A 23,857-nucleotide genomic window follows, 5' to 3' on the forward strand; every position below is an offset into this window, starting at 1 on the left:
AGGTCTGCAAACTCACCCTCCGAGTCAAACCACATGGCTAGAATTAGCAGGCTGCACAGCTGAAATCCTAGTCAGAAGCATTCCGAATAAGAGTTGATTCTCAGAACTGCTTTGTTTCCCTATGAAATTGAAATTGCACCCACTCAAGATAAACAGCTCTAGCATGGTCACTTATTTAGTTGTTATTTAGTTGTAAAAGAGTGATAAGTTAAGTGTTCTCTGATGGCTGGCTGTCTTCTAACTCAGTTTACCAGTTCTGAAGATCAAAATGAAAGTGGGGCTTATTCATGGATTGTGTGGATGTTCCCAAAACTGCAGCCAAGATGGGGCTTGATCAGGTCAAGGATGAAGAGAAAGTTCAATACTGGAGGAGAAAACCAGGAGGCAATGTTGTGACGCCAGCACACAATTTGGAATAGAGTAGAAACGGACAGCAAGATCTCAAGGAGGGGGTCAGGACTAGAACAAAACAGGTTCAGCAAGGACTAAATGTGGAAATGAGTTTTTCAGGCAGGACAGTTCAAAGGGCAAGTTTCTCATGTGCTTTTTCCCCCTAGACCAGTGGCACATAGTTGCCACTGAAAATGGCAGCCGCACAAGTATGTCTTCCCCTTTTCCATAATTAATATTTAAAAATAAAACCTTACCCATGCCCTTCCCTTCCTCAATCTCACTCCACTTCATTGGCTGCAACTGGCAGAAGGCAGGGAACTATATATTTATTTAATAATATATATATACTGCTTGATTTTAAGATAATCTTTAAGTGATTTACAAGAAACATTAAAATTATCCATAAAAAGAGTTAAAAACAAGTAATTAAAACATTTTAAAAGACAATTAAACAGCAGTAAATTAAAAAGATTAAAACACATCATCTACGTGTCTGGATAGGCTTGCCTAAACAGAAATGTTCTAAGCAGGCACCAAAATAGTACAGCGAAGGCACCTGCCTGATGTCAATGGGCAAGGAGTTCCAAAGTGTTGGTGCTGCCACACTAAAAGAACGATTTCTTACAAGTGTGGACCGAGTATTACGTGACTTTTTGTAAGTTCCACAAGTTCTGCAGATGAAAAGAGCTGAGTGAGCACACATGGGAAAAGGTGGAAAGCTATGGCATCGCGACAGGTTGGACTGAACATTTTGGCCAACCCAAATTTTGGAGGTTTTGAGGGGAACTGGGGCAAAACAACGCCCAAATCAGCCCCAAAAGGTCAAGAAGGATTGGCTGAAGTTCCAGGGGGTAAAAATTCACAAGGGAATTGAAAGGGAGATGGACCAAGGACTCCTCCCTGTGTTAATTTTTTTCTTTGTAAGAGCCACTTGGAATGACTCGTTTTTAAAATGCAGGGGTGGAGAGAAGAAAAAACCCTTCAACTCTTAAGTGTATTTCCCCTGAACACTGAATGACTTTCTCCCACTTCACCCCCATGGATGTCACTTAATATCGCTCTCCTTTTGCAAAGCAAGGTCTAAGGAGGGAGGGCCTTTGTGCCTGTCTAACATAAGGACAGGGGTAAGTACTGTTAGAGGTTACAGACAGAACGTTAAATAGATGTCCACTGTGTTCAGCAGCAGCCATACATATAACATGTAGTTTGGCCCTTTGCATTGAATTTAGGAACAAGCACTCTTTTTAGGATGTTTGGTTCCATAGATGGCATAGATTACCTTCAGAACCATTGCATCTTTTCAAGTATTTAGTTCTGTGAATGGGATAGAATTCCAGTAAGAAGGTAAGAGATGCCCCTTACCAATAGAATTCCCCACTTCTCCAACAGCAGGGAAAATTTGATTTAGAATTTCCCATTGCTTGGTATTGTAGTGGTGGGTTTTAAAATTAACCAAATGGCAAGCCTCCTTGTATGGGAGACATTCTCTGGAGTTTAAAGAGTTTTGAGGTTTTGCTTCACTCAGCAGAATTCTACCTAATTTGTACTATTATCCATGAATTTATTTCTGGCCTGTGCAGCAAGCACTCTCTGGGGCTCATGTGGGAAGCAAGTGATGAGTGCTAACTATGTAGGATAGGTGTAGTGCCAGCCAAAACCTTTAATTAAGACACTACTTTTGTGTGAACAAGCCAAACTTTGCATGCCAAAGTCTGGCTATAAAAAAGCAAGGGGCCATTTGTATGCCATTGGATGATCCCTTCGTGGATGCTGAAGAACTGAAAGTACCCAAGGCACTTCATTGATTTATTGACATTTCCCCACCACCTATGTTGTCAACCAGAGACAACATCATCATAATGGACAGCACATCAGAAAACTGTCATACACACTTTGTATAAAATGAAGCAAGGTATAGTGACAAGCAACAGTGGTGCCTTGTGGTTACAGTACTGAGCTAAAAAAGTAGTTGAAAAATTTAAAGAACTCAATTTTTTGACACCAAACAGCAGAGTGTCAGAAGCTGCCTCTACTGGGACGTCAATCCGTTCCTCACAGATACCATGGCACCTTTGAAGGCTTTCATTGGCACCCTAAGCAGGTAGCCCAGAATCTGAACTTTTTTTGGGGGGGGGTTGAAAAAGGAAGTCTCTAACCCTCCTAGAAAGAATGTTATGGAGCAAAATGTGCAGGTACCCTTCTAAGTGATTTATGTGAAATAAATGAGCCTGTCTGGCTGCTCCTGCCTCTCTGTGTTATTAGCCAATGAGTGAAGTCATAGCTGTGATTGATAAGTGAGTTGTTGGACATCAGGCAGTAGGAATCCCTGGGGTCCTACAGAGCTGCTGTCCCCCCCTTGTAGTGTACTTTTCATGCTTCTGTTTTTCCCGCTAGTCCTTATCTTTTCCCAAGCAACTAGGATGCATCTTTCCTATGCTGCGTTTGCCTGAGATTAGGTAGTACCCAGAAGCTATTTTATGTAAACACTACTACACATCAAGTGTGGGTGAATGTTAAAGAATACACCCTCCCCGCAAAAGGCACATGTGGAAACATTGCGAAGAGGCTTAGGCATGTCTCCTGCTTTGCAAGAGTCCAGAAAGTTGTTAAGAATTCACTGTTTAGGTAACATACAGTACAATGGTATACGTGTCAACTCAGAAGGAAAACTCTTTGTTTTTAATGGGGCTTACTTCCAGGTAAGTGGGTACAGGATGGCAGCCTAGGCTTTGGTTTAGGGTTGGCATTGGGGGGGAAACAGTGTTCTTGTGCCTTTAAGAGCTGTATGGCAGGCAGAAATTCAACAGGCTAAACTTTTGGGTAGCTCTCCCTGATTGTTAGGAGATGCTGGATGGAAATCTACCACATTGCTGGCAAACTCTGAACATCTTGCTAGAGCCACCAGCAGACCTCCTGTTGTAGCATTTTGCCAGCCTCCTAATTTGCACAGACTGTTAGTGAGAGCTGTGCTTAAGCCACCTATCACCAATCCTGGGTCTCATCCTTGTCACTCCAAACGCTGTATCACCTGTGTGTACCTCATGGAGGCAGCTACTTTTACAAGCACTAGGACAGGCAGGACCTATTACATCAAACAGAACATCACCTGCAGGTCCTGCAATATAATTTATGTCATCAAATGCAAAAGACCAGGATGTCATATCCAATACTTAGGAAAAACCACAACTGACCTATGCACACGCTTCAGAAACCACAAATTGACAATCTTAACAAAAAAAAGTGCAGCAATCAGTTGCAAAACATTTCAACATTGAGGGTCACAGCCTGTTGGACTTTTCTATAACAGCGATAGAGATGCCAACAGATCAAGCAGCATTGACTAAAAGGGAGAACTTTTGGATATACTCTCTGGACACATTGGCACCACATGGCCTGAACCTGGAGGACAGTACCAGCATCGCTTAGCTTCTGCAAATGAAGCCCCTCTGAGCATTCCATCCTCAAAGCTCTACAACTGCCACCTTGGCAACAGCATTTGTATGTTAGCAGCTGATGAAGGTGGAAGCTGAAACATTTTGGTATTACAATAGAAACTTCTGTTTTGTTATTCACAATCACGTGTGCATGCGTGCGCGTGCAGGCACACACACACACACACACTGCCCTTTCTCCCAAAAGGAGTCCAGGGCAGCTAACAAAACACTCTAAAACATGTTAAAAACAGACATTATACTATGTTAAAACAAAACATCTTTTTAAAAAAGCTTTGAAAATATCTTAAAAAGCAATTCCAACACACACGCAGACTGGGATAATATCTCTACTTAAAACACTTGTTGAAAGAGGAAGATTTCAGTAGACACCAAAAAGAAAACGGAGATATTTTGCCTGTCAAACATTTAAGGGGAGGGAATTCCAAAGGGTCGGTGCCACAGCACTAAAGGTCCATTTCCTATATTGTGCAGAAGGGACCTTCTGATAAGATGGTATCAGCAGGAGCAGGAGACCCTCACTTGCAGAGCGCAGTGATCAACTGGGTGTATAAGAGGTAAGACTGTCTTTCAGATATCCTGGTCCCAAGCTGTATAGGGCTTTGTACACCAAAACCAGAACCTTGAACTGGGCCCAGTAGCTAATGGGCAGCCAGTGTAATTCTTTCAGCAGTGGGGAGACACATTGGCAATACTCTGCCCCAGTGAGCAGTCATGCTGTGTATTTTGTACCAGCTGCAGCTTTTGGACCAAGCTCAAGAGCAGCCCCACATAGAGCCCATTACAGTAATCCAGCCTGGAGGTTACTAGTGGTCAGGCTATCCTGGTCCAGAAGCGGGCACAGCTGTGTTAACAGCTAAAGCTGGTAAAAGACATTCCTAGCCACTGACATCACGTGGGCCTCTAGCGACAAAGATGGATCCAGGAGCATCCCCAGACTATGAACGTGCTCTTTCTGAGGGAGTACGACCCCATCCAAAACAGGCAACTGACTAATTATCCAAACTCAGGAACCACCAACACACAGCCCCTCCATCTTGCTAGAATTCAGACTCAGTTTATTGGCCCTCATCCAGTCCACCACAGAGTCCAGGCACCAGTCCAGGACTTGAACAGTTTCCCCTGATTCAGATGTTACAGAGAAATAGAGCTGGGTATCATCAGCCTACTGCTGACACATCACCCCAAATCTCCTGATGACTGCTCCCAAGGGCTTCATATAGATGTTAAACAGTATTAGGGATAAGATGGTACTCTGCGGCACCTCACAGCACAGCTGCCAGGGGGCCATCATACCCTCTCAACAACCTTAAATAAGACAAGAAAGATGAAGGTCAAGAGGACACATTGTTGATCACATTGTCACAAGCACTTCATCCACATCAATTTGTTGTTATATGTCTTCAAGTAGATTACGATTTATGGCGACCTTATGAATTAGTGACCTCCAATAGCATCTGTTATAAACTACCTTGTTCAGATCTTATAAGTTCAGGTCTGTGGTTTCCTTTATGAAATCAACCCATCTCTTGTTTGGCCTTCCTCTTTTTCTACTCCCTTCTGTTTTCCCCAGCATTATTGTCTTTTCTAGTGAATCATGTCTTCTCATGATGTGTCCAAAGTAGGATAACCTCAATTTCATCATTTTAGCTTCTAGTGATAGTTCTGGTTTAATTTGTTCTAACACCCAATTATTGGTCTTTTTCACAGTCAATGATATCTGCAAAGCTCTCCTTCAACACCACATTTCAAATGAGTTGATTTTTCTCATATCCGCTTTTTTCACTGTCCAACTTTCATATCCATACATAGAGATCAGGAATACCATGGTCTGAATGATCCTCACTTTACTGCTCAGTGATACATCTTTGCATTTGAGGACCTTTTCTAGTTCTCTCACAGCTGCCCTCACCAGTCCTAGCCTTCTTCTGATTTCTTGACTATGGTCTCCTTTTTGGTTAATGACTGTGCAAAGGTATTGATAATCCTTGACAAGTTCAGTGTCCTCATTGTCAACTTTAAAGTTACATAACTCTTCCGTTGTCATTCCTTTAGTCTTCTTGACGTTCAGCTGTAGACTTGCTTTTGTGCCTTCCTCTATAACTTTGATCAGCATTCATTTCAAATCATTACTGGTTTCTGATAGTAGTATGGTATCGTCTGCATATCTTAAATGATGGATATTTCTCCCTCCAGTTTTCACACTTCCTTCATCTTGGTCCAATCCCGCTTTCTGTATGATATGTTCTGCATAGATTAAACAAATAGGGTGATAAAATACACCTCTGTCTCACACCTTTTCCGGTGGGGAACCAATCGGTTTCTCCATATTCTGTCCTTACAGTAGCCTCTTGTCCAGAGTATAGGTTGCGCATCAGGACAATCAGATGCTGTGGTATCCCCATTTCTTTTAAAGCATTCCATAGTTTCTCATGAGCTACACAATCAAAGGCTTTGCTGTAATCTATAAAGCACAGGGTGATTTCCTTCTGAAATTCCTTGGTCCGTTCCATTATCCAACGTATGTTTGTGATATGATCTCTGGTGCCTCTTCCCTTTCTAAATCCAGCCTGGACATCTGGCACTTCTCGCTCCATATATAGTAAGAGCCTTTCTTTACTTGCATGGGATATTAAGGCAATAGTTTGATAATTACTGCATACCCTGGGATCCCGTCTTTGGGATTGGGATCTATATGGAACACTTTCAGTCTGTGGGCCATTATTTTCTTTCCCATATTTGTTGACAAATTTTTGTCAAAATTTGGACAGATTCAGTCTTAGTAGCTTCTAGCAGCTCTGTTGGTATGCCATCTGTTCCTGGTGATTTGTTTCTTCCAAGTATTTTAAGAGCAGCCTTCACCTCACATTCTAAAATGCCTGGTTTTTCATCATAAGTTGATCTTCTCCCTCCTCCTGAATAGACCCTTCCTCTCAAGTAGACCCCTGCCAATAGAGCTGCCTGGCAGCCAAGTGTGTGCTCCTCCTGTGATGTTGGGCTGGTCTGCCACTCTCTTTGATCCTGAGGCCCAGGGGGTAATGGAAGGGAGACTGAAGATCAAGGCAAGGCTTGGGATGAGGTCATTAGGAAGCCTACTTGAGGCATCTCTGAGATGGGGCTCTTCATGATGACTGGAGTGAGCTTCTCCATGTCTTCAGTGGGAGCAGGGTGCTGTGTAGAGTCCCAAACGTCTTCCTTCAAAGAAGTGTCTCTAGGGTCAGGATCATTCACGACCTTGATAATTTTAGACAATATGTAAGCTGCTCTGAATTCTCTGGCAAAACGTGTGGTGTAAGACTGTATACAGATCTTTCTAGAAACAGGAGCAAGTGTTGTTTTTTTGCTAGCGGATTTGCTCTGGTTCCTCCAACCTTTGCTCCTTAGTTGACCCACACACAGTCTCTAAAACATATGCTGATCTACCCTTCCTGTTTGTCCATCATCATCCCCCCCCGTGCCCCTTGGTGCTTCCCCACCCATCAAAGTTCCTTGCTCAGTCTTTTCCTGCAAACCAGGGCTGTTTTCCCTCCAGAATGATATAGGGGAGAAGATGGTACATGTTCCCAAAATGCACTAGGTGTCCTTTCACAGCTAGGTCATCAATAAAATGTATGTTTATGATGGTAAATTAAAATACAACAACAAATAAGGTGATAGTTGGTATAATAAGCTGCCACATCCTTTCTTAAAACTCAGCCTCGATGCTTAACAATGGGTATACTGAAATACACACACACGTATATATGAAGTGGTCCCATCCCAGTAGTTGTATAAAAGGGCCTATTCACTAGCCACTTACATATTTAGTATAGTCCCCACTAGAGTCAAAGGGACTGTATGAATGTAAGCAGTCTATGACTCACCTTACTTTCATTTAATTTCTTCTGTAGAGCCCTTCACAGAAACAATTCATGCATTAAATGTTACCCTGCTCTCTTAGGTCATTTAAGTGTGTGTCTCCTTATTTCCCATATGGAAATGGAGACATACAGAGCTGGAGGCAATTAATTTTGACAGCCAAAAACAATACCCAAGGCCTAGTATTCAGTGGTATGCAACACCTGTGATGCCAAATGAAGCCAATGGAAGTGGAGGAGTTTGACATTTTTGAGGATCTATAAAGCCCAGGATCCCCAAATAAGACCAGATTTTGCAGATTTAAGTAAGCATTCAATAAATACAGTTGGAATTTAACACTGATCCCCATGTTATAATCCAGGTCACATCTACACATGTAGATGTGGTGATAGTATCCTGAGGTGCTACACATGGGTGACAGTATCCTGAGGTGGTAGATTGTACCAATGCAATTAGGAATGATGCAACTTTTCAATGTTCCGCCATAAAAAAACAACAGTTCCCTGCAAGTAGAAAACAGGGAGAGAGGGTCTAGCTCAGCTTATTCTTTTTATCCTGGAGTTCAACTTGCAGGGAGTTTTTCATTAAAACATTTTTTAAAATGTGATCTGCCACCAGCAATTTCAAATATTTCAGTATCTGTTATCTCATTCTCACCTCATTCTGTTACATGTGTAGACCAGACCAAAGGGACAGGAATGCTCCTGTAAATCTCAATGGGGTGTGTGTGAGCGCATTTTGGAATATGGGAATGATTCATTTTACCTATGACTGTTTTGTAATAAGATGTTATTGCCCTAAACTCGCCCGGCATTGTAGTTGAAGACATGGGAATAAATTGTACCAATTTGTGACATGACTACAACATGCAAAGAATTCTGATGCTGAAAAATATTCTGAATGCATTTTTCCCAACTAGCTATCAAGTTGTTTCCAACCTACCCTTTCTAGAGATAATTACTGAGTGATAATTTGCCCAACTTCAAGCACACCTGCATATTCTACATTTTCTGGATTTGTTAAACACTATACTTTATGAATGACTGTCACCTTGAGAACAGTATGGGTAACAGCGCTCTGCTAGACCTTTCTGTAACCTTTGATACATTTTATCATGAGGTATTAGTAACTTGGCTGTGTAACCAAGAAAGAATTTGTGGGATTGTTCTCGTATTAATCTGCTTCTTTTGAGCAGGAGGGCTGTGATGAGCAAGTGCATGTTCCCTGTGGAATCCCACTAGCGATATAGGGATCAGTCTGTTTCCGGTCTGTGCCAATTTCATATGTGTTAATTCATAAATCTGTTCTGTCCCTTTTCTGCATTAATCTGCTTTCAAAAAAAAAACTGAAAAATTGTGTTCCAATCAGCTCATTAGTCAGTGAAGTGTCAGTCAGGTCAGTTCACATCAGAATTCACAGAAACTGAATTCCTCAAGCATCCCTAACTTCCGTAGAGTTCTCTCCACACTCCTCTTTTAATCCATGTATTGAGGCAGCTGTCAACATTCAGTACACTGACCCTGCCCTGGCTTTGTGGCTGTATGCATTACTTAAGATGCTGGTTTTGGTGTATTTGTTGTAATATTAATGTTCCTGCTAATTTATGGGGGGGGTGTTAATGTGATTTTTAAGCTTTGTATTTTACTTATTTATATACCACTCTTCAGTTTGAAAATTTTCAGTGTGGTTCACAAAATAGCATTAAAATAAAATGACTTGTATTCCATGCTAATCCTACTCGGAGCAGACCCATTGACATTAATGGAGATGACTAACTTAGGTTCATTAATTTCAGTGGGTTTACTCTGAATAGGACTTAGTTGAATACTACCCAATATAAAACAATAGCAATAAAATCAGTTTAGAAACAAGCAACCATGTTACTAAGCACAGCAATGTTATAAAGAATGTCTCTGATTTGAAAGCATAAAAAGCAGAACTAAACAAAAGTATTAACAATCTTTTTGAAAGAGCCAAAGTTCATGTGATGTTAATCATGTGGTTTGCCCGAATGTGCTGTTTTTCTTTCAGAAATAATCAGTGTGAGGAGGGGGGGGTTAGCCCTTTACTCCTAGTGCGTTCCCAGTGCAGATTGGGTAGCTATTTCTAAAAGAAAAAAATAGGCATGCAGGGGCTTGTATTCAACTAACTTTTACTCAAAGTAGACACACTGAAATTAATGCCCATGACTAACTTAGCTGCGTTAATTTCAATGGGGCTTCTCTGAGTAAATGCTAGTTGAATGTGAAGCTTGGGCCCGAGTCTCCCAAACTAAGGTGTACCTGAACCTAGATGCCACCACCAAGAATGACCTGGATTTCTTCTTGGAGTTAAGCAGACATCTAAACCTGGCCCCCTCACCTCCAAACCCCACAGTCTATCAATTGCATTACACTCAAAATTGTAACATTGGAGGTGTCCCCCCCAAAAAACAAAAATCTGCTTTGGACACTTCAGGTAGAATGTAGCATGTTTGAAATAGAGCCCCAAAGGAACAGATACCTCACTCTAATCAGCTCACTCAAGCTGTCAGATCTGGCCAAAATCTCAGGTAACAACCTATCACATTTTCAAGACTGTGCCTAGTCAAAGTGGAGCATTAAAAGATGCTTGTCCCTTCTGGGGTACAGTGCCTGTTTTATTTAGCTAGTGCAGCACACATTTATGTACTCTGAAAAGTGAAGGAAACAGCTTTTTTTTGCTCCAAAGTTCAGCACTAACTACACTAAGTCTGCTGAATTCCTCTTGTAAAAAAAATTAAAATTGAGAAAACACTTATTTCATTCATATGATATTTACTAAAATAAGTACTTCATTATTAGACTTTTCTTAGGTGTGTTTTTTCCTAAAATCTGGTGCCACAAAGTCCCTACTGTTAGGAACCTATGAATGTGCTGTACCATCTCAGAGCATTGGTCCTTCCAGTATTCTTGGATCTTGCCTTTGGCAAAGGCAAATACTTAAATTTCCAGAGGCTAGGTATTCAAGCTGGTTACTAGATGCATGTGTAGGAAGATAGACATTGGGGAAGTGTCTGATTTTTTGTTGTAAAACAGTGGTGGCTAACAATTTTGGGCCTGAATGTTGAATTAAAGGCTGGCTGCGTCTCCAAAGGATGCATGTCTGAATGCAAGAGTGGGTATGTCCAGAGTAGTTATACCCACTTGCATATGTGCTCACAGATGCTGAGCTATGGATACTTACATGCTAATGTCAGAAAAAGGTTGTCATCAATTTGACAGGTACCATCGATTTGGTCTTTCCTTTAGATGGAGAAAGGGGTGGTCTGGAAATAGAGGGGGGTAGATATCGCCCTGTTTTCTTTGTTAAACCATTCCCTGATGAAGCTTGGACTTATGGCGCCAATCTCCCCTGCAGGGTTGGTGGACCAATTTGGATGGTCCAACCCTTGAGACTAGTGGAATTAATTGGATTCCTGAATGCTCTTAGGATTTTTCCAGTGGATAGAGCAGGTGACCCTGTTGGAGCCCTTATCTTGCTGTGGAACAGTGAGATGCGTCTAGCTTTTGACATTGTCACCCTTGAGCACCCTCTTTGGCATTGTGGAGCCCCTTCTGCTCCTTGGTATACCAGGGAATGGAACAGGCTGGAAGACAGCTAGTGCACAAGTGGTGAAAGACATGCTGTGAAGCCAACCAAACATGAGTGAGAGCACACAGTTGTGTCTACCGATGGCAGTTAGAGTTGCTGTGGCATCATGGGATCACTCAGTTGATGCAGCCTGATGATGTGGCCAAGGTGCCTGCAGTGATGTGGCTAACCATATGCTGCCTTGGCCCTCTTAGCTTATTAAAGCATGCTGAGGTAATGGCCAGATGGATCCAGGATGCAGTCAACACATCCTTGCAGGAGTGAGTGATCCTGGCAGTCTTGAAAGAGGCAGCTATCCAATCACTCCACATTCATGGTGTGCTTTCTTTGCTTTTCAAGAAGATCTGGGGGAGGGGAGAGCTCTGGATTATATGATCACAATTAAATGATCAGGGAAGCAAAAGCTGGAAGTTCTATGAGAAATGTTTAGTCATTGTCTACACAAAAATGTTTCATCTCAGGAGGAGTTCAAACTGGCAGTAATACAAATTCTTGTTTTATGACAGTAATAGTTTGTTTGGGTGTTTCTTACATTGATTAGGGATGGTGGTACAGATTAGGTCATGCTTGTAAATAAACTTTATGGTGGTATTTTTATTTATTCTGTACATTTTTATCCTGCTGTTCCTCCAAGGAGCTCAGGGCAGCATATATGGTTCTTCCTCTATCTATTTTATTTTCACAGCCACCCCATGAGCAGATTTGACTCAGAGAGAGTAACTGACATATGGTTACCCAGTGAGCTCTTTGGTTGAGTGAGAAAATCAAAACATAAAAGCCTTGCTGGATCAGGCCAAAGGTCCATCTGATCCAGCATTGTGTTCTCACAGTGGCCAGCCAGATGACTGTAGAAAGCTCACAAGCAGGACTTGAGTCCAACAGCACTTTCCCCACTTGTGGATCCCAGCAACTAGTATTTAGTCTAAGTGTCTAACCATTAGATCACACTGATATGATTTTATGTGAATGGTCAAGGATAGTTTTTTCATTCCCCTATCTTTATTATACATCCACAAGAGTGGCTATATACTATAGTCAGCATGGATTTTTCGCATTCCGCAATGTTAAATTGAAAATACCCCCCATGCCATTCTGATGCTTCCCATAAGCTCATTTCAAAACAAAACCTTACAAAACTTACAGTCCTGAACTTAGAAACGCTTATTTATTTATTTATTTATTGTTAAATTTTTATACCGCCCCACTAGCATAGCTCTCTGGGCGGTGTACAACAAAGAATACAAATATATACAATAAAATCCCATAATAAAATACAACAAAAATATAAGAGAATAGGAAAACTAAAAACAGTTACAGCACATGTTAAAACTAGATTAAGTTAGATTAAAATGCCTTAGAAAAGAGGAAGGTTTTGACTTGGCGCCGAAAAGATAGTAACGTCGGCGCCAAGCACACCTCATCGGGGAAACTGTTCCACAGTTCGGGGGCCACCACTGAGAAGGCCCTAGTTCTTGTTACCACCCTCCGAGCTTCTCTATGAGTCGGAACTCGGAGGAGGGCCTTCGATGTAGAACGTAGTGTACGGGCAGGTTCATATCGGGAGAGGCGTTCCAGCAGGTATTGTGGTCCCGTGCCGTATAAGGCTTTATAGGTTAAAACCAGCACTTTGCTTAACAACCCTCTAAATTTTCGTGGTGATACACAAAACAGTCAGAAAGAATCGAGAGTTCAAAGTGTAAAAAGAGAGAAAAAACAGACCCCTTTTGGACTTCTTTCTGTCAGAGTTCACATAATCTGTTGGAATTCATTACAAATCAGCCATGTTCACAGAGTACCTGTAATCCTATTACTGACCTTGCCCCATACTCTGACCTTCATCTTCTGCAGTTTAAAAGTTAAAAAAATGCCTGGCCGATTTTTAATTAATTTAAGAAATTTAGCATTGGAGTTAATGATAAGCCCGGGCATGCTCAGTAAGAACCAACTGTGAGTGTTCTAAAAGCCAGACTCCCAGCTGCTGGGCTTGCCTAATCAGGGGGGCACACCCACACCAGACTTGGATTTTATGTCAGACAGTCATGGCTTCCCTCAGAGAATCCTGGGATTTGTAGTTTGTGAAGGGTGCTGAGAGGAGACTCCTGTGCCCCTGACAGAGATCCAGTGGCCAGAGTGGTTTAACAGTCAGCCACTCTGAAGCTCTGTGAGGGGAACACAGCACTGTTCACTAACTACACTTCCCAGGATTCATTGGGAGAAGTCATGACTGCCTAAAGTGAAATAACAGTCTGGTCTAGATGTAGCCAGGGACAGGTTTAAATTTGGGTGGGAGGCTACATGTACCTGCTGTAGAATAAAAAGGTGAGGGAAACCCTGAAAAAGAAAACTGTTCACAATGTTTTCCTTTTGGAAAGGAAAGGGGCTTCCCCTCTGCCCAGTGCCCATGCACCCAATCTCTTCCCCTTCCCCTCCCTGCCCTCCTTCTCCCTCCTCCCCTCCCCCAAGTCAGTTTCACCTTAGCATGATTGCACAGGAGTAAATCCCACTGAACTCAAAAAGTATGCAAATGATCAAACCTGCTCTCCTCCTTCCTCCTATCCCCTCCCTTTTCCTTCACCCCTCCCTTCCCCACGTTACCAAATTCTTCCAAGACACAGGAAGTGGATTGGACTGTGGAAGACCAACCCAAATTGTGTTTGCATTTTTGCAAATTTGTAGGGCAGTACAATATCTGAGAGAGGAGGTCAGGTCTCCTGCTCTCCGGGTGCATTCACTATAGCTGCCCAATTTCCCTGCTTTTTAAAGTTTGATAGAAATAGCTGTGGGCTATAGGTACATTCTTAAACCGCAAGGTTTTTTGCCTATTAATGAATAACATTTATTCATTAACCAACATTTGCAATTTTTGTTTGGTTAAATGGCAAGAAAGCAAGGAAAGTAAGACAAACCTTGGCTTAGGTCAACATGGTGTGAGCTCCAGGGATGAGCAAAGCAGCTGTGAGCTTCTCTCCGAGAGCACATGTGTTCACACAGTCTCACTAAACCAAGGTTTGGCTTGGCATGTTGTGCAAACCAATCTGTTTTAACATTTAGGATTCTCAATATTTTCTCATTCCACAATTTTATCCCAAATGTCACTATTCTGGGGCTTTTTCCTTCCCATATAAAATGTATCATTTTATGCCATTCACATAAGGTTTGTTTAGAACATACTGCTGACAGGTTTTGCAACACAAACATTATTTTAGTTAGAATGATAATCTTAGCTGCGTTTATCCTTCTTAGTGAGGAAAACTTTTAAGTCTTTCCCATTTCTAAGGTTCTATTGTATTTATCTTTGAAGACAGACACAATTATCTTTGTATAAGGTGTTCAGGTTCTTACCTATTTTGATTCCTGAATATTGACTATATTAATTCCACTTAATTCCTCTTATCCAGTTTTCTTCCTCTACATCTTTTTATTTAATGTTTAATAATAGAAGTCCACTCTTTTTCATATTCTTGTAATATTTTTGCTAACTCTATAGCATTGGTTTCTTTTTACTCTTAATATAAGGAGTGTAAATGCAGAAAGATTGGTAAACTGTCAGAATGCAGCAGAAGTGATTAAAAACACTTGCAGTTTCTCTTGTCACTGATGGAAAACTAGTATAGAAGCGTGTGGCCAAGTGCCTCCTATTGATGCAGGAGTAGTTAAGAGAAAGCTGTGTCTACTAACATATCTCCTGCCAGTGCCATTGTGTCTACTACATCAGGCCTCTGACACCCTTGTACCCACCAACACAAAAAAGAAAGTGTAGACCAGACCAAGCTCATCCATCTTCTTCCATTTAGTTAAGAGCCGACAGACACATTAGACCCCTCCAGTGTATCCTTCAAGAAAATCTGGCCAGAGAACATTTGTAATTCCTAATTTATCTCAGTTACAAGCATTTTTTCTGTATTTGGTATTCTTTGTTCCCATTTTGCAGTCAGTTTAGTTTGCATAACCAGTTCATCTCTCTCACTGATATTAATATGCAGCAATGAAAACAATGGGTTTGTTGAACTCATCTCCACTGAAAAGGGCTATATAATTAACTCCTCCTGTGTCAGGATTTTTTTTTTAAAGGACAGGGGGAAAACTTATTTGGTCAAACTTTTGAGGCATGAATGGTTGGATTTAAGTGTTTAAATTGTGGATTTATTGGCTTTATTTTTTTGTTTTAAATTGAATGTTACTGTCTTGAAACATGATGATAGGGCCATGCTGATACATCATTTGCCAAGATTTCAGGTTGAATTTATAGGGCAATGGGACAGAAAATGCCCTCTGAATCCTTTAATTTGCTCTCATCTGTGGCTTTTTTGCGTAGCTGAATGCGCAAAGCAGAGTAACATCTCCAAAGGATAGGGAGACTCATCAGATTGCCTGGCAACCAAGTAACCATTGCTATTCTTCTGACACTCTGCTGCAGTAACACATAGCATAGTGCCAGAATATAGGGAGAATTGCCTGCTTGCCTGGACAACTGTGTGACACTCCCTTCCCTCCAAGCTGATCACAGCACAGTGCAGGGAGATGCAGAGAATCACCTAGTTGCCTAGATACAGGGCAGGAAGCAAGGGAGGCATTCCTATGTTGCCCAGGCAATGCAGGGTTGCATTCCTTTTCCTTTGCAGTGGCACAATGGACAGACATTGTCCGTGGTCATAGTCCTGCCCTGAACAATCACCATCTGGGGTGGGGGTGGGGAACTTCACCGCTTACAGCTGATAATTCATTTTCCCCCTTGTTTAGGAGCTTGCAAGTCAGTACTGAAATTATTGCATCCAATAACTGATAGAAGCCTGAGGCATTTATATGTCACCATATTCCATGCTGAAATCAGAATGGATATAGAGAAACAGGAAGAATATTAATTTTTTTACATACAAAATATACCTCACCTCTTCCAGGAAAATGTAATGCATCCTTAACAAGGGTTAAGACATCCTGTTAAAGGGAAGACACCTGGACTATAGGTGAAAAACCATGCATTTGTTGTATTAAAAATGTATTGTGCATAATGGTACAATGGAGGCATTTCTTTGCCTAAGAGAGAAGCTAAAAAACGGAACAGGAGATTCAGTTAACTTAATTGTAACTGGAGCACAGGATGTTGTTTGGACTGAACCTCTGACACTAATAAAGGCTTTGACACCAGCTCCACATTCCAAAGTCATCTTACCCGGGATCCCATTTTTCCTTAATAGGAACTGAAAGTCCTAATCACTCAGGCAGTTTTATAAATCCAGCCACTGTTGGTTCAAACTGCCTGCATGTCCTCTGGAATTCTGCACACAACTCAAACTAAGTCAAACTTAGCCATTCCTTCCCCAGCATAGAGAAGTGGGCTGAAATGAAACTGAAGGCACTTTATTTTTGCTTCTGTGTGTGCATTAAACCATTGCGCAGGAACAATGTCCAAGATATGGAGTCATTTGTTCTGGTATTTCAGCAGCTTTCCATGATTTATGGGATGTTTTTGTTCTTCTGCTTGTCGCTGTTCTAACACACCCCCAGCCCTCCACCCTCTCTGTTTTCCTTCTCCATTTCCCCCCTCCTCCCCTTCTACAATTCCCCTAATAATGTTGGAGTTTCTCTGCCTTATGAAGTAATGGTATCTGTGACTTATTGAATTAACTGTATGGAACTGAGCTTTGACACTATCCTTGTGGTCTGCCGAAGCTTGTGATGCTATGCTGTGTAGCCAGAGCTTGCCAAAATGCTAAACAAACAGCAGGGCCTGATCCTGAAAACTTGATAAAATGGTTCAGGAGGTATGGTTGAAATTTGGCTTCCAATATGCAGAAATGCCTGGATTAGTCTGGCTCTAAAAAATAAAGTGGCTAATAAATCAATATATATATATGCATCTGTCATCTTCCCAGAGTCTAGGTTCTCTCCAAAATGCTAAACTTGTGTTTAGGAGGTATCTTTTATCACCCTCAGGTTTTTTGCAAACTCTTTTGACAATATGCATGTCAAATTACTGGACTGGAAGTCCAGACAGGCTCATCCAGTTCTTTTCTTTGTTGGGCTCCCTTTGGAGATCCTTATCTCAAATACATGTTGTAAGTTGCACTCAACTGAATTGGATTTATGAGTAACTATAGGATCACCATCTTACTTTACTCTCTCTCTACACCAAGGCAATATCATGCTATAGCCCCGCAAATCTTTAAAGGCATCTTTTGTGCATTATTAACAGCACAATAGCTGCTGTGGTGAGGAAGCATACAAATTACAGGACAGGGCCAGGTCTTACTGGTAGAACATTTGGAATTAGGAAAGAACTGCACTTACATGTCTTTGCACAATGAAATACTATGTTGGGATAGAAACTCTTGCACTGCTGGTTAACCTCACTAACATGTTCATATCTTCCCGGGGGGGGGGGGGTTGGAAGATGGCTGGTAGGGAAATGGTTGTGTGCTCTTACATCACACACCATTCTCAATCAGCCTCTCTAAAAGTTACCTTTAAAAAAAGACATCAGGGCTTTAATATGCATATTTTCATGTAACACTATATTTTCATATAGTAAGTGTCACAGGAATACAGTGGGAGGTCAGTAATACAGAGGCCTTGTTATGAATAGGTATCAACATGAGAGGAAACGCCCTCCAAGGATCAACTGTGCTGAAAACAGAACATCTGACTCCTGCATTACAACACTGTGCAACGTTTACCCTTATGGAAGGAATCTTAAGACCAATTCATGCATACACTCACTCATGTATGTATGCTTGAAACAGATTTGTATGGAGGCTGTTCCACATGCAAGCTGTTCGTATGAGTGCTCTCCTCTGAAGTTAATTTTGGGGAAATTAAACCACATGATTGCAATGCAGAAGATGTTTCAATAGGATTGAAGTCATATGGAGCAGTTTATTTCAAGTGTCTTCTGTGATGTCCCTGTATTTTAATATCTGTAAATATGGTAAGTGTGGGTTTATTAAGCGATATATGGTAAGTGACTGAGTGAGAGGGGGGAGTACATAGGCTAGAATGCTAGAGAATGTTGGATGATGATTGGCTGAGTATTTGAATGGCTGAAGGTATAAATGAGAGGATGACAGTTGAGTCGGGGGGAGTTGTGAGAGTCATGAGTGGAGAGTTATTTGGATGAGTTGGTTGGCAGAGTTCTGAGGGAGGGTTGGATTATATTTTGCTGGTATTTAGGCAGAATATATAAGACTGGAAACATAAAGGGTGACACTATATGAAACCATACGCTTGTTGAACATTCCTAAAGTAATCTTGTTATTACCTGGTGTTATCAAATACTTTTATTGGTTTACCAAAAGTCTGATCCTTGGCTAGGGTAATTACCAAGGCTGGAGGGAAACAGTATGGAATAAATGGTGGCAGCGGTGAAGAGAGATATTGTAACATCGTCAAGTATCCAGAGCAACCCAGGATTGTATGCTTTATAGACAAAGATACAAGGGGGTTGTGGACAGCAAGGGCACCCAGACGCAAAGTAACAAGCCATAGGGAGACTAAGGCGAAGTCTCTAGCAGTATTGTTTACAGGGAGTGACTGGTGGTGCTGCCTAGCAGTGGGATCTTGTGAGATCTGTGCTACAGTGTGTGAGAGAACAAATAAAAACCAAGATCCTGACAGGTGGTGGCCCTGGTGGGAGTATCACAGGTAGAGCCAGCTGGTGAGATGTCACATCTTCTTTGACTTCTCTTACTTCCCATCCAAAATTCCCAGTGTGTCAGCCATTAAAGTTCCTCTAAGCAGCTGTTTACTATTGCCAGCTATTCATACCTCATCTGGGAGTCTCCAAGAACAATGAAGATCACTTAAATGTACTGAAATACATTGTGTGGTTATTTCTTGAACCATCAGCTTAGTGGAGTTAGTATTTAAGTTAATTATGCTGTAAGGGCTGTTTTGGTTAAAGGAACAGCTAAAAGAACTGCAGTCCTGGTAGAGACATGATAGCTGCTCAGTGTAATCTATGATTAATCTGGTCAGATTGCTAGGCTGGGGTGTGAATAATTAACTGTGTAAGAGTATTTGCAAAGGGCATTTTGGGTTTGGGGTTTTGTTTTTAAGAGAGGATGAATACTTAGGACAATGTAGGGGATATAATTAGATGATCCAGTGTTCAACCAAATGCTTCCATAAATCCAGGGACACAGCTTCATTTACTTAATTAACACTGCATCATCTGTTTTATTATGTATCTCCTCTGTGTGTCTTCAGACAGAAAGAAGATGCCTGTTTTAAATAAATTACACATTTTTTTTCTTTTTAACTTTAAAGGATTATAAACTTCATGAGTGACTGGGAGTAGTGAAGGAAAAAATAATTACTTAAAACAGAATCCAGGGGAATGATTCTGTGTACAGGGCACACAGTCCCATTTCTTCGGTTGTAGCATGGAATCCTACAACTTCTTCATTCATGTTTCTTTGAAATATCAGGTTCAGTTATATTTTGAAATATCTATACATGGGATGCGATAGATACTTGCTTCTTTGTGGAAAACTGCAAATGTTAACACTTCAAAACAATTCAAGATCCCCAACTGTTATTAGACTTTGAAAGTAGCTTGCTTATTCGTTGCTTTTCATAGTTCGGGCTCTCACTTTCTGCAACCTGATCACCAATTTCAGTCAGATGATAGCAGATAAACGAGTCCAACATTTTAACAATTTTTCTCTTTCCCCCCCAAAAGAAAAATCTCTTTTGTTTGTCATCTGACTCCAACAGGAGAAAAGAGGCCATTTGGGAAAATAACAGATCACAATAATGACTATTTTCATGGTGAATATTTTCCAGGTTCTCAGTGTTTGGAAGTTGGAGTCCATTCTGGGATTCACTGGTCATTAAGAAAACAGAAACATATAATCATCATTTATGAAAGTAAGCAGTAAGGTTGTAAGTCACACAATGTCATCTTGCTGTTCCTGGCAAGTTGTTCCACCCTGACGGTTGCTGACATCATTGGAAGCCCCCAGTGGGATTATCTCTCAGAGCAACCCATTTATTACTCTCTGCTGTTTGATTGCCGTCATCTTGCCTATTTGTCTGATACTTCCCTCCTTAAGAGATATAAAATAGATAAGTTAGTAACTTGTCACAATACATCATCTTTTGTTGGTGTAGGAATTACCCAAGATTTTGAGTTGCACAGAATTTTTAATCTAGCAGAATACAATATAATGAAATCACCTGAAACAGTGTCTTAATTGTCCTTTGGGATATCCTGTTAATCTCTGTTCCCAACTATATGAGGAATAACATGTACCCACATTCTTTCCACCTCCCATTCTCTCTATCTCCTTCCTCCTTGTAGCAAACTGATTGGGAGTCAAGACCCATCTGTTTTCCCCATGTAACTCTCTAATGCACTATATATACACCAAGGATGAGAAACTGTGGCCTTCCAGATGTTACTGGACTCCCACCAGCTCCCACCAGCATGGCCAATGGTCAGGGATTATGGGAGCTGGAGTTGGAGGGCTACAGGATTCCCATCCCTCATCAACACTGATGACACTGTCTCAGTCAAAGATTATTAGCATTTACATTCATTATAACATTTGCTCTATAAATATGTAGTATGTATCTGTTTCCATTAAAACAGATTAAGAGTTTTGTGGAATTTGCATATGCTCCTGCACTAACAGAGGCTGATGTATACATATGCAAAGTACAGAAGAGGATTTATTTATTTTTAATTTTACATTATGAGAATTATTTTTACCTTTCCATTCCTGTGAAGAGCATTTGAGGGGCTTACAATTTAAAGACAGTAGAAGAAAAGTAACTAAAACCATAACCAATAAAATGCGTCACTAGTGGAACACATCAAAACAGAGAAGGAACACTAGTAAAATCAATCAGCTAAATTATTGCCTAAATAGAAAAACCTTTACCTGGGGACAAAAAACCAATGAAGGGACAAGACAAATCTCTTGGAGCAGGGAATTCTACCAGCTGGGTGCTGTCCCGCTAACCATACCTCAGCCGGCAGAGGGGGACACAGAGGCCCTACTCTTAGTCCTGCCACCTCCTAAGATCAAAGCAGCTTAGGCAGTGATACCCACCTATGTGTGTTGACATTATAGCAGCTGAGCCTATCAGTGCCGGAGGCTTCATCATCTCTATTGCTACAAAATTACTTACGTGCATTACAGCATAGGCACTATAAAGAGACTCGGAGGCAATTTAAACGTCATGTGTAAGAAGACCCTAAAAGCTGGGCAATACTTGTATTCCCCCTCTCCACCACCACCACCCCCGTTTGGGCAAAGCCAAGTTAATTTCTGAATTGAATTCTGAGAAGAGTGAGAGTGAAAATAATAGGGACATTGGAAACTGTAGCCATGCTATTCTGGGTGCAAAATAATGAACAGGACCTCTGCCAGCTGCTGGAAACAGAGATGCTGACTTTGGACAGTTATAAATCAAGAAAATAACTATTCCCCCACCATTCACAAAGACCTTCCTTTCTCCTCTCCTCTTCCACATTGTATAGCACTGTCAAATAGACATTCACACAGCAAAGAATGTGTACCTGAGCTCTTGCTGATCAGGACATTTTAAGTTAATAGAGTACATTGTTCTTTCTATCATTGTGTCCCAAAGTTTTTGAGTCTCTCCTTTCTCCAGGTCACTAATTGAAAGAGGGTACATCACAGGCCAAGACAATACTTTTATCTTAGAGATGAGAGATTTCTTGCTGATCTTGCTTTTGATAAATGAGATTCTGATATGCAGATTACCCCTCCTTGCACCATCTCTTGCCTCTTTGGTGAGACTCTGCAGTTTGTTAATTTCATTTTCTGCTCTGATTAAGTTGATAGGATCCTTCCTATATTTGGACAAAAATATTATCACACATCATAGAATTACTTGTTTCTACAATATGAAAACATTGGCTTAGCTTTCAGGCACCTCAGAAAATGACAGAGATGTAGAACAAAAACAAAGATTTCGCCACAATAAATCTTGCCACAAGATTATGATTTTTGTGGCAACTAACTAGAGTAGCTGTTCCTCTGTAACATGTGGAGGTGATGATACTGGCAACACTTCTGGGTATCCAGAAGCTTGGTATGTAATCAAAAGGATGCACTGGTGGTGGGAACATAGTTTTGTGTGTGTATGCAAGGGAGAGGAGGAAAAAACCCTCTAATATGGTTGGTCCTTGCCAAAGCTGTGTGAGTAGCCAGGATAGGAAACAGAGACACTCTAAGGTTGACAGGGAAGACAGAGGCACCAGAATGGCTGCATTTCCATGATTAATGAGCATTGGCATTGGTACAGAAACAAAACTCTTAACAGTCTCCTCTCCTAGCAAGGGGATTGTTGTCTTAAATGGATGGCAATGTCTCGGGTCTAAAACACTGAGAAGTCTTCCCTGTTGGGTAAAGGAGATTTGGCTAAGCTGCCTAAGGAAGACATGTCTGTGGCACAACCCATCTTTCTTCCCAAGCCAGTACCCTTAATTGTCCCAAAGAAAGCATTTGGCACATGGAATCAGGAGGTGGCTTGGAGTGGAAGGAATGAAAGAGACAAAATAGTGGCTTTTGATATCTCAGGGATGTCTCCTGTATTTAGCTCAAGGCATGGGTACTTGTCTGTGGCACTTGGCGACAGAGACTCAGGCTGGCTGCCTGCTGTCAGCGCACAATCTGCCCCCCCTCCCCACAAGCCCCGTTCTCAAGCTGTGATGACTCTCAGATTAAGCTGTTGGCTCCAAGCAGGCTTGTGTAACCACAGCAACTTGTACAACAACCTGCTTTAACAGCCTCCCCCTTCTCACTTTCAGAGCACTATAGCCACAGTTACTCCAAATGTTCAGAAATTCTGAGAGTCCCACAAATTGCAAGAATGAGTTTAAAATCTTAATGGTATCCTTGAAATATTGTGTCATCTTACATTCCCCAGCCCACCTTTGTGTACTTTCTGGTTTCAAAACCATTGTTTTCACATATGTTTTATAGTGCATCTTATTTATACTCACTTGTATTTTAACCTGTTTTTATTGTTGTACACCGCCCTGAGAGCTTATTGCTAAAGGGCGGTATAAAAGCACAATAAATAAATAAATAAACATGTTTAAAATTATATTTTCTAAATGTTTCCCACAACCAGAAGGGTTTCCAACTTCCTTTAAAAATAAATAAAAGCTGAATTATCATGGCTGTAAACTTACATAAATTTGGGCTTCAAGAAGCCTCTAGAAATTGTCTGATGTAGCAAAATCCTTATTTATACATATCCTACATCGCAATTTGCCATGGATTGTTGGATGTACCTTATTTTAACCACTGCTCCTTATTTCAAAAGTTGCCCTATATTTTGCGGCATCATGGACCCTTAGAACATAATGCCATTTGCCCTCACTGTATGCACTATATGACACCACATTAAAAACAAACACAAATCTTAATCTGGCAATTAAAAAAAAACTTTGTCCACATGCATGCACTGTGCCCTTAAACTGCAAAGTTACGAGAGGTTTACTCATTCTGAGCTCTTTATTTTCTGGTTTAAGAGGCTTCAAAGCACACTTTATTGCTTCTTGAAAA

At 41.1% G+C, this 23,857-nt stretch overlaps 1 protein-coding gene across 10 annotated transcripts in view; it reads left to right on the forward strand.

The window, feature by feature from the left end:
• The window catches only part of LOC133371697 (ankyrin repeat and fibronectin type-III domain-containing protein 1-like), a 473,061-nt gene that overhangs the window by 374,529 nt on the left and 74,675 nt on the right, over window positions 1-23,857 (forward strand). The gene's annotated exons all lie outside the window — the stretch shown is intronic.

Source organism: Rhineura floridana, chromosome 17 (genome assembly GCF_030035675.1).
Source record: "Rhineura floridana isolate rRhiFlo1 chromosome 17, rRhiFlo1.hap2, whole genome shotgun sequence".
NCBI classification, from domain to species: Eukaryota; Metazoa; Chordata; class Lepidosauria; order Squamata; family Rhineuridae; genus Rhineura; species Rhineura floridana.